Raw genomic sequence first — 10,254 nt, forward strand, 5'->3', positions numbered from 1 at the left:
GCTAGTTGACCTAACCAAGTCATGCTTAAGTCTTTCCTGCTAATGACACTAAAAACAGTCATGACTTATAGAATGCTCAAAGAAAGTACTTGATTGATTTTATTTTGCTACCCAATCAAACCAATCAAGTAAAAACCCCAGTGTTGACACAGACTATAAGCCCTCCAGAATAGGATCACTGTCTTCCTTCTGTTTCATTTATTTGGTCACAGTGTCTGGATAGTGACTTGCTGTCCAGCAGTTTTGTGAGGATATGGTGCTCGTGAATCATTGTAAGCACAGAATTTTGACAACAGACTGTGTTGTTCATTTCACAAGGGAAAAGATAATATAGAAATACTGCTCAGATCTTTTTTAAAATTAAGCTTGGAATTTTGAGAAGAATTCAAGAAACCATACAAAGCTCTTTTTCACTAATTTTAGATCTATCTTAGACACATATGGTTACATAGCAGAGTAAGTTATCAAGTACATTTGACAATAGGAGTGTAATATTGATTATTTGTTTTAGTTGAAATATTCTACCTGGGATAAAGTAATCAGTGCCCATAAATGAACAAATATGTTTGTATTTCTATGCAACATGGGAGCAGAGTTCATGTTTCTATATAATATGTATGACTGTGTGTTTTAATCTGTCTGTCAGTGTTTTTATAGTTTTTCAGCAATGTTGTAACTTCAGAATTCTTCTAACATATTCACTCCCGATACTACTGCAGTTTGTACTGTGTATCCTATCTTATGCATGGGATTCCACTGTCCCCTCAGTGAGGAATTTCCTCTCCTATTGAGCTAGTAGCAGAGTTAAAGGAACAGTGATTTCAAGGCCTTTGCTCTCCACGTGTTCGCAGTTTCCTGTCAATCACGATTTTCTCTTTCTTGTGTTTTCATTGTGCAATTAGAATTTTTGAAAATAATTATTAATATGTTTCACCAGTCTCCCTAGAAATTTGATGTGTTTGTGCTTTTCAGTTTTCAATTTATGAAAATTGTAAATGCAGACTTGTTTTTAAGTAGTCCTTTTTCACTAGATATTTGTTTACCTCTTTATAGTTAAAATAATTTTCCCCAATGAATGAATCGGTGTGCATGTTTTAAAAGATACTTTAGTTTTTATTTTTCTTATTCTAACAGGTATATTCGTTGTACAGAATTTAGAAAATAAGGATAAACACAATAATACCTTAAAAATGGCCTCTAATCTCACTTGTAGATACAGTTGTAATGTTTGAAATTGAGAATTACAAGTCCTCTCACTTTGTTCTACTCTTTTAGGTACGTTTTGGTTACTGAGACCCTCGAATTCCCATATGAATTGTAGCAGAAGCTAGTCAGTTATTGCTGAGGAGCCCGCTGGGATTGTGATCAAGACCACGTTGTATGTGTGCTTCACTCTGGGGAGCACTGCCATCCCAAGAATATTGTCATGTGATCCAGGAATTTGCGTGGTTTGTCTTTCCAGGTATTTAGGTCTTCTTTAATTTATTTCAGCAATGTGTATGGTTTACATAGTATTATTTTACTTTAATTTTTGCCTTTATACTGAGGACAATTGTGCAAGGTACCAAGATTAGAATTGTATTATAGCCCCGCAACTTGCTGCCACCATGGACGCTGTGGTCTCTCTTTGCCCTTTGTAAAATCTCGCACAAAATAGGACCTAAGTAACTCTCTCTTGAAAGAATGATTATATGATTGCTGGATGACGCTTGAGAGTCCTTGTGATGATGTCTTTTTCCCAGACTTTCCCCTCTTCTTAAATATGCCCTTTCTCTTCCTTTCCTCCAGCCTGGGTTTCAGCCTGCCTGTGGCATTGATTTTCCTTGTCTGTGGACTCTTCTTTTCACTAGTTCATGATAATGTTACATATCGGCTGTGGAAACTTGCTAGATGTCAAGAAAGAGCAAATCCATTGCATGCTAGTATTTTTAGAGTGTGTTATTGAATTATCAATTAAAATTAAATCAGGCTGACCCATTGAGCCATCCCCTGAGCTCTTTTTGCCTTCCTACAGGTGATACTGCTCTCGTTGCTGCATGTGCCCTTCCCCCAGACTTAGTTTTGGAGTTGAGTAAATCACCATCACTGGAGCCCTCTCTTTAAAAGATGAAGAGAACATTTGCTCCTTCTCCCTGCTTGGGGACTTGGATGAGATGAGGTAACAGAAAAAGAATGAAGCCCCACCTCATTCTGACCACTGCTCTTTCCGTTCATTTCTCCAGGGGAAGAGTACAATTCAAAAATATAAAGATTGTGAGCTAATGAAATATACAAGACAACCGATCATTTATTAAATACACTTTCATGCCAGAAACAAATGTATTATACACACAAAAAGCACATAAATTACGGTAGTACTGTGGTTACAAACGTGGGCCGAGTTCGAGTCCTGCTCTGGAGTGACAAGTCCTGTGAAATGGAGAACTTGTAGGTCGGCTTAGCCTCTCCCGGACTTTTTTCTTTCCTGCAGAGACAGGGCTCGCTAGTCATCCCTCCCCCGTAGAGGTGCTGTGGGTTGTAAACGACGCGCGTGGGCAGGCCAAGCACAGCTGCTCGTTCCTCGTAAGTGCAGGATAGCACAGCTTTTGCGGTTATGGCTTTATGATCGCACCGTGTAGACCCTCAGTGCTCCGAAGGGATGTCTTGCGGATTGGAGATGGGATTCTCACTTCTGTAAATACCCAAAGATTGTGTTATTGAGCCTTGCTGATATAAATCTATTCTTTAGAAAGTACATAATGTAGATATATTTTTCAAACATGCATGCTTTTTTTCTTTTATTATTTATACTTCTACCCTCTCATCACGTGGTGTGACTTTTGATGGAATCCAGGAAACAGTCCTAAGCCACCTGCCTCTTCACACTTCTTCGTGATGGTTTTCTTCTTGACTAGAAGAGGGTTTTGCATAGGAAATTTTGTTTGCTCCCCTTCTCTTGGAGTCTCCCTGTTTGTCTGCCCATCTCTCACCTGTCCATCTGTCCATTTCTCTACCCACTCATTCTTCTGACTTGTTCCAAGAAGCACTTCAGGCAGCTTACAGAAGAACAGATACCAAATAAACAGGTGAGAAAATGGGGCCAAGTTCACAAATTGAGGCTCGGAGTTGAGCCTGTGTGAGAGTTGCAGGCGTGAGACACACGCCTCTGCCTTGTGACTTATAAGATAGACAGCATCAATGTGCCTGAGGCTCCCAGCACACACAGGGAAGCAGGGTTTGGGGGAGATGCTCACTGGCTGTGAAATAAATAAGTGGCTTAGGAGAAGCCCAGCCTTTCCAAATACTAAGACTTAGGAGAATATTTTGAGTGTCTTCCAAAATCTGAGTATTGCATCTTTTCTTTTTCAGAGTTTTATGTATAGTTGGTTTACATTCTATAACTGGAAATTTCTCCAAAACTGCTGCCCACGTGAGTCCCATGACTCGGGAATGGGGTGGTTCTGCTCATTGATGGGTGTTGGCCAGAAACGGAAAATGACAGCCTCAAAGGAGCCTGGGATTAAGCAGTTATGTTTTGTCAGTGCTGTAGATTTCAGAAAATGCTTTTACCGTTTCTCTCCATCTGAGGAAGCAGCGTGCTCTCTTCCCAGCATCAGGAGTTCAGGGTCTCGGGATGGTGGGGGCTGACTGCACTGCCGTAAAGACAGCTGAGCTAGTCACTGCATGTGTGGTGCTTTCACGTAGTGCATTTCATGTTTTTTTAAAAGGTTTCAACATGTAGTTAATTAACTGAGTTAATTAACATTTAATAAATATGAGGCTTTTTTGAAAAGACAGTTATAGGCAGAATATAAGTTGTGAACACTTTAAAAATGGCTTCATTACTGAAATTTCAGTAAGGAAGATTCAGTTTATCTTATTTACGCCTCTCTTTAAAAGTAACAAAGAAACAAGACAGAAAAAGCAGAGGATTACTTCTGTTCTTCCTCTCGGCTTGCAGGTGCCCTCACCTCCAGTGGCATCCATCCAGACACCAGCACTGACACTGGCCGTGCTCAGAAATGCCTCAGCCCTGAAGACACAACTGACAAATGGAAGGGAGCCGCGTCCTGTTACAGCGGGTGCTCTCACTTTGTGGGTCCTTATGTAACTGCGTGGTGTTATTCAGGATCGCCCTTTCTACACTGTGTGACGGTGCTGCGGTGTCTCCTAGTTATTTGTTTCTGTAACTACTCATGTATTTTTTCCAATGTGTGGTACTAGACATCTAAAAATGCATTTTTCAGATGAAAAATAATGTGTATTTAATATAAAAGTCTGAAAAAAGAGTCAAAAGGGTCTATCCTGGTCCCAGTACTCAAAGATAATAATTAACACTTTAACATCTATTTTCTGTTCTTTTCATCAGTGTGTATCAGCTCTGTCATAAAAACCAGCGAGCACTGTGTGCCTGTTTACTGTGTGGAGAACTCCATTTTCCATTCGGCTTATTACACATTTTTCTACAATATTCTATCTCCCCTGACATGATTTTTAATGACCAGTATAGCATTCTGTTTTGTGGAGGCATCGTCCATTTTACTTTGTACTTAAGTAAATTCCAAGTATACTTAATTGAAATTCTGAAAAGAGAACTGTGGTGGTACCGAAAGTCCCCTACTTCCCTTCCCCTTTTTTCCTGAGAGTAAAAGCTTCTGACAATGTGGAGTATATATTTCATGACCTTTATGCCTTTGTCATATATATATACACACATACATACACGTATATGAGAAATCTATGTATATGTGTGTGTATATATGCTTTATTGAAAAATAAGGCCATACTATATGTTTTCTGTAGCTCGGTTTATTCACTAACGTATATATCATAGACCTCCTCCCACTCCAGACTCACCCGGTCCTTTCAGATAGAGTAAAGGGGTCTCCTGATGTGCAGGTTTGGTCTCTTGTGTAACGACACCTTTCGTGGGAGAGTACTGTGGACAAGGCCTTGGACCACGCTGAAACGCTGCAACTTTAGTGCCCACAGCTCTCCGTGATTTACCACATCCTTGTCTTGATGGTGAACACTTAAGTTTTCTCCATTTTCCACTGTCAGAAAGGGTGTTTGACTGGCATCCTTCTTGTACAAACATTCCTGTGATCTTGTATGAGTATTCCTTTAGCTAAGGTTTCTGGAAATTTAGTCCTTGGATGTGACAACTTCATACATCACAGGATGCTTTCAAGTGAATCTTGAAATTCCTTCTCCTGTGGGGAATGAAAAGATGTAGAATAACTTATGTAACCAATTCTCTATCGCTGGATATGATTTCACTTCAGCATTTCTTCCCACCATTGTAAACAGTGCTGTGCAAATGTTCTGATGAGTACATCTTTTTGAACTGATTTTTTCTAAATGTAACGATTCCTAAAAGTGGAGTTCAGCCTGTGTGCACACACGTTTTTCAGAGTTTACATATCCATTGACATGTCATCCTCCAAAAGATCGCTCACAGTTTGTTGTCTCAAAGATGGACACTAGCTATAATATCTTTTAAACATATTTGCCAATATGAAGAGCAAAATGATTTTCATTATTTTAGTTTGCACTTGATGACCAGTGAGGTTTTGAGCATTTTTCACTCATTAGCCATCTGACTTTTAAAAAGTGAATGATCCCTTTTGTCCTTTGCAAACATTTAAGTGGGGGAGCTTCTTGCTGCTTTGTGACAGCTCAATGTGTATTATGAACATTAACCCCTTGTCTTCATCAACATGTATCAGAGAGCTTTTACTTGTCATTTCTTGCCTTTCATTTTGTTCAGTAGGTTCATTATTGTTGTGGCCCAAAATAATCTTAAGATAGTAAATGTCTTCTTTTTGGGTTTTATTCTTAGAAATGCTTTCTTATAATGGTATAAATTTCTTCTGTAGGTTTTTTTAATCTCTAACATGGAGATGATAATGGTACTTGTTACAGTGAGGAGAAGCTGAATTGATATGAGCAAAGAGTTGTATTTGCTCTTATTAGTACTTTCTAATATTTACATCATTTTCTGTAATTTTTCTTGTGGTCATTTTGACGGGAATAGAATTTGTTTTTTCCAGGTATTCTCTGATTGTAACAAGACAATTATTAAATTCATACTTTGCTTTTTAATTTGAAATCCCACCTGTAAAAAATACTTATGTATACTAGAGTCTCTTTTTGAGCTCATGATTTATTTCTGTCAATCTTACTTTCTTACTCTAGCACTATATCTTACATATTGTAAAAATTTATTTAATATATTACAGTGCGAATTTTTTGATTTGCTTTTCGATCCCTAAATTTCTTGGCTTGTATTATGACTTTATTATTCCTGAAGAATTCTAATATAATTTTTTCAAGTTAAAAAAAAACAGATAAGTGTTGTCATGGGATTTTTTAGTAATTTTGAATTATCTTTAGGAGAACGTACATCTTTAAAACTGCTTTCCTCCATACAAAAGGTTGATGTCTCTACTTTCACACTTTTACTTTACCCCTCAGTACAGTCCTGTACTTTCTCCATGTACAACATGGGCATTGTTTTTGAGTTTATTCCAGATTATTGTTGATGTTTTTGTTAATTTTTTAAGTGAGAAATTTTTGCTATTATATTTTTTAACTGTTAAAACTGACACCTAGGAAGGCAGATTCGGTTTGTAAATACTCACCTTGTAACTTCTCATTTAAAATTGTAAGTATTAAGTACTTGTTACAGAATCCTTTCTTTTCTGTTTTTAAAAATTTGTTTCCAAGATTCTCAAAATGGTCATAGCTAAGTAGTATAGGTGGGGAGACAGATGGAGAGAGGTAGTGTGGCTCATGTACAAACTGTGAGCACTTTCATGGCTGCCTTTATGCTGGAAAAGCTGATAAACTGTCCAGCTTAAACCAGGGTGGCTTTGTATGCACTTGAAATCCAGCTTTCCTGCCTGTATGGTGAAGCCTGGTAGGCGTGGCAGGTAGATGATCAAGGTCGAATGGAGGTTATTGGCTGCACAGAGCACTGTGTCTGAGAATTGGAGACCATCGCCATGGGAAATGCTTGGTGCCAGGAACAATGCAGAGGAGCTGGGGAACCTTGTGTTAAGGATTTTCCAGCCCTGGGAGTGGGAATATCAGACTCTGCATTCAGATCTGAGTTTGAATTCATCCTCTTTAGTTTTCTTGTCCTCTGACTTTTGTCAAGCTATATACCGTCTTTCACTTCCTGTTTTCTTGTCTCTCAAATTAGGAGAATTACATCCTGCTGCTAGAGTGTTTGATCAGGTTAAATAATTTGTGTCTATAAGATGTCACATACAGTCACAAGCTCAGTGAGAAATGGGCTGTCGCCTGTTCTTCTGCAGCTCAGTGCTTGACAAGACATGGGGGAAAGCCAGTCCCTAATTTGTGTGTGATGCAAGTAGGAACAAAATTAATGTCTTGCCTTTCCCTAGCAGTATTCTTACAGCTTTGCTTCATTTACTTATTTCCTCCTTTCCTTTCCCCTTTCCCATCCTCCACCAAAAGAGCCTCTCAGAAAAATAGATTCAAATTACTTTAAAGGTTGGCTCATCCTCATGAAATGATAGTATCATAAAAAAAACTGTGCAAATCCCAGAATATATTTTATATGATTTACACACACAGATGTGCGTGCAAACACACACACACACAAAATCAGTCTACCTCCCACTTGCAGAGGGAGAAGGTCCACTTTTTCTGAGTTTTCATTCACAGAGAGTGAGAACAATGTCTCTTACACAGACTTTCACCAGGCTTCGTGCATGGTGTTTTTAATTGAATTTCTGTTTGTGGCCATAGATATAGTCTCCTAATAGAAGAGAGAAAGTGGAGACATAGACATTCCGCTGAGATATTGGTGTCATCATATTTTAGTTGTAAAGGACTTAAGACAGCATAGAGTCGCAACATTTTATGGGTGAGAATCCATGATGTTGTAACTTAGACAAGAACCTGGGTCTTCTGCCATCTTGTCCACGCGGGTGAAGAGGCAACTGGGCAGGGGATAGTAGGGATCCTTCCTGCTTCACTTCCATGTTCTTGCTAGTTTTCATTTCAGCTGCCTTTAGTTTATGTTCATGAGGCCACTCATGGGAAGGTCACTCTGTCCTGATAGATTGAGTTTCTTATCAGCGAAAAGCTCTGGACCCACTCATATTTCCCAGAGTTTTCTGCTGACCTGCTGACACTTTATATAATTGAGACCTAAGAAACTACTGAATATAAAATCCTTATTGTTATCGTTTCCCCTCGAGTTCCATAGGAATGGGGTGCTGTCTCAGGCTGTCTAAAGCCAGATCTGAACAAAGATAGGGTGATGGGCTGTGCTGCTGGACCTCCAAAGTCAAAGGGGATTTCCACCTTAGCTTTATAATCAGGCAGATTAGTTCAAATCTTGCCTTTACCAATTATTATCTTTGTGTCTTGGGGGAGAAACTGTACTTTTTTGTGTCCAAATTTGTTTATCTGTAAATAAGTTCAGTATTTATTTTAAGGTTTCTGTTTTAGAATTGAATGAGCTAATTCATTCATTTATACCTAAAATAGCGATCGCATGGTTCTATGCTGGTGCCTTGGTAGTTGATTACTAAGGGACTCCGCAGTGAGAATGGGGGTGGGGGACCCCTGGATAATAGAGCTTATATTCCAGGATATGCTTGTAAAAGACTGGATGTGCAGTAGATTTTTAGTAAATATCTACTCCTTTCCTAATCTGCATTGATTGTTTATATATCTTTATACAAATATATTAACAATTTTTATTGCAATTTAAATATTTTTGTAGTATTTACATTATGTAGCTATAAAAATACATGAAATAAAATGATTTGACTTTTATTTTCTTTTCAATAAGCAAAACAAAATAAAATAGAAAAGAAAAAAGTCTTGAGGGAGTAGAAATAATTTTATTTCTGTGGAATCAATTCCGTATAATAGGTCTTTGTCATGTTGTTAAACAGCATATAAAATTGATAGGTTGTGACATACTGGAAATGAGGAAACAGTGGAGACATACTACCCCTAATGCAGTCATTTTGTTACCAAGTCCAAACTCGTTCTGCTTGCTGCATGACAGGCCAATAAATGGGGAGATGAGATGTTGGAGTAAGGAATAGTGACTTCATTTGAAAATCTGGCAGACCCAGAAAATGGCATATTGATATCCAGTAGAACTCTCTTCCCCAAAGCAGAATTCAGTCTCCTTTTATACTAAAAAGCGGCGGGGATGTGGTTGGTTGTTGCAAACTTCTCGCTGTACGAATTGTTTGTCCTTGGAATCCTTTGTTCCTGCAGCTGTCCATGGTGGGTCAAATTAAGGTGCCCCCGTAAAACCTCCAAATAAAAGAAAGGTTATTATCTATTTTGCAACTTGCCATCTGTACATAAGTGTAGAAGAGCTAATATCCTTAAAGATCAGAGCCCAGAGAATAGGCTGTCCTGGATATTTCAGGCTAAAGGCAACTTTTTTTTACAAAAGGTGCAGAGATAGCAAGTCGGAGCCTAGAAAACAAGGTACAGGTTTAAAGCCAAACGAACACATCTAACATGGAGTCAAATTTGTTCTTTTCTTTTACAATTTCTTTTTCTAACTCATAAATAATTTTAGTAAGAAACATGAGAAATTTTTTTTTATTTTTGCTTCTTAATAACGGATTACAACTACACTTTACTGAGCAGGGATGCTGTGCGTGCCTTGGGGTCACAGCAAACTCTTGTTGGGGGTGGTCGACCCTGTAACATACCCGATGTCCCGTGAGTGTTGGTGAGGGTCCCCCTAACCAGGGGCTCTCTTCAGGAACCACCATATGGGCATTGACCTCTGGAGACCTCTTTTTCAACTGCAGGAAATTTTTTCAGATTTTGTGATGGAAAAATCTCTACAGCTGCAGATAATCAGGGAATAAAGGAAGAGGAAAAGGGCTTGAAGTAGAGTAGAAGAGAAGGACAGAATATCAGGGAGCGTGGGGGCTTGGCAGCGGGGCCTCGGGAGAGAGAGGAGCAGAGGTGTGGAGGGTCCCGGCTACGGAACTAGCTCCTGCACCTTTCCCCGCACCCAAGCCACACAGCTTTTAATAGGGCCCAGGACTCCCTCCTGTCTGGATGTCACCCTGGGCAGAACTTTGAGAATCGAAGCTAAGGGGTGGTAAACACTCACCTAGGGGGTCACTGAGGACTTTGCTCAAGTCCACATTGACTTTTCCAGTCATGTGCCTTCACCTGTTCTTTATCTCAGGATCTGAGAAGCAGGAGCAAGGAACTCATGGAGAGATCCAGGAAGATATCTGACTGTGTTAA

The 10,254-nt window shown here is 39.1% G+C and overlaps 1 long non-coding RNA gene across 1 annotated transcript in view; it reads left to right on the top strand.

Moving 5' to 3' along the window:
- The window catches only part of LOC140690718 (uncharacterized), a 79,656-nt gene extending 75,441 nt beyond the window's left edge, over nucleotides 1–4,215 (top strand). The window contains exons 5-7 of the long non-coding RNA XR_012065993.1: nucleotides 1,276–1,462; nucleotides 2,015–2,158; nucleotides 3,941–4,215. This is a non-coding gene — a long non-coding RNA (uncharacterized lncRNA). The remainder of the gene's footprint in view (nucleotides 1–1,275; nucleotides 1,463–2,014; nucleotides 2,159–3,940) is intronic.
- Nucleotides 4,216–10,254: the final 6,039 nt, after the last annotated feature.

This window comes from Vicugna pacos, chromosome 31 (genome assembly GCF_048564905.1).
Source record: "Vicugna pacos chromosome 31, VicPac4, whole genome shotgun sequence".
Lineage (NCBI taxonomy): Eukaryota > Metazoa > Chordata > Mammalia > Artiodactyla > Camelidae > Vicugna > Vicugna pacos.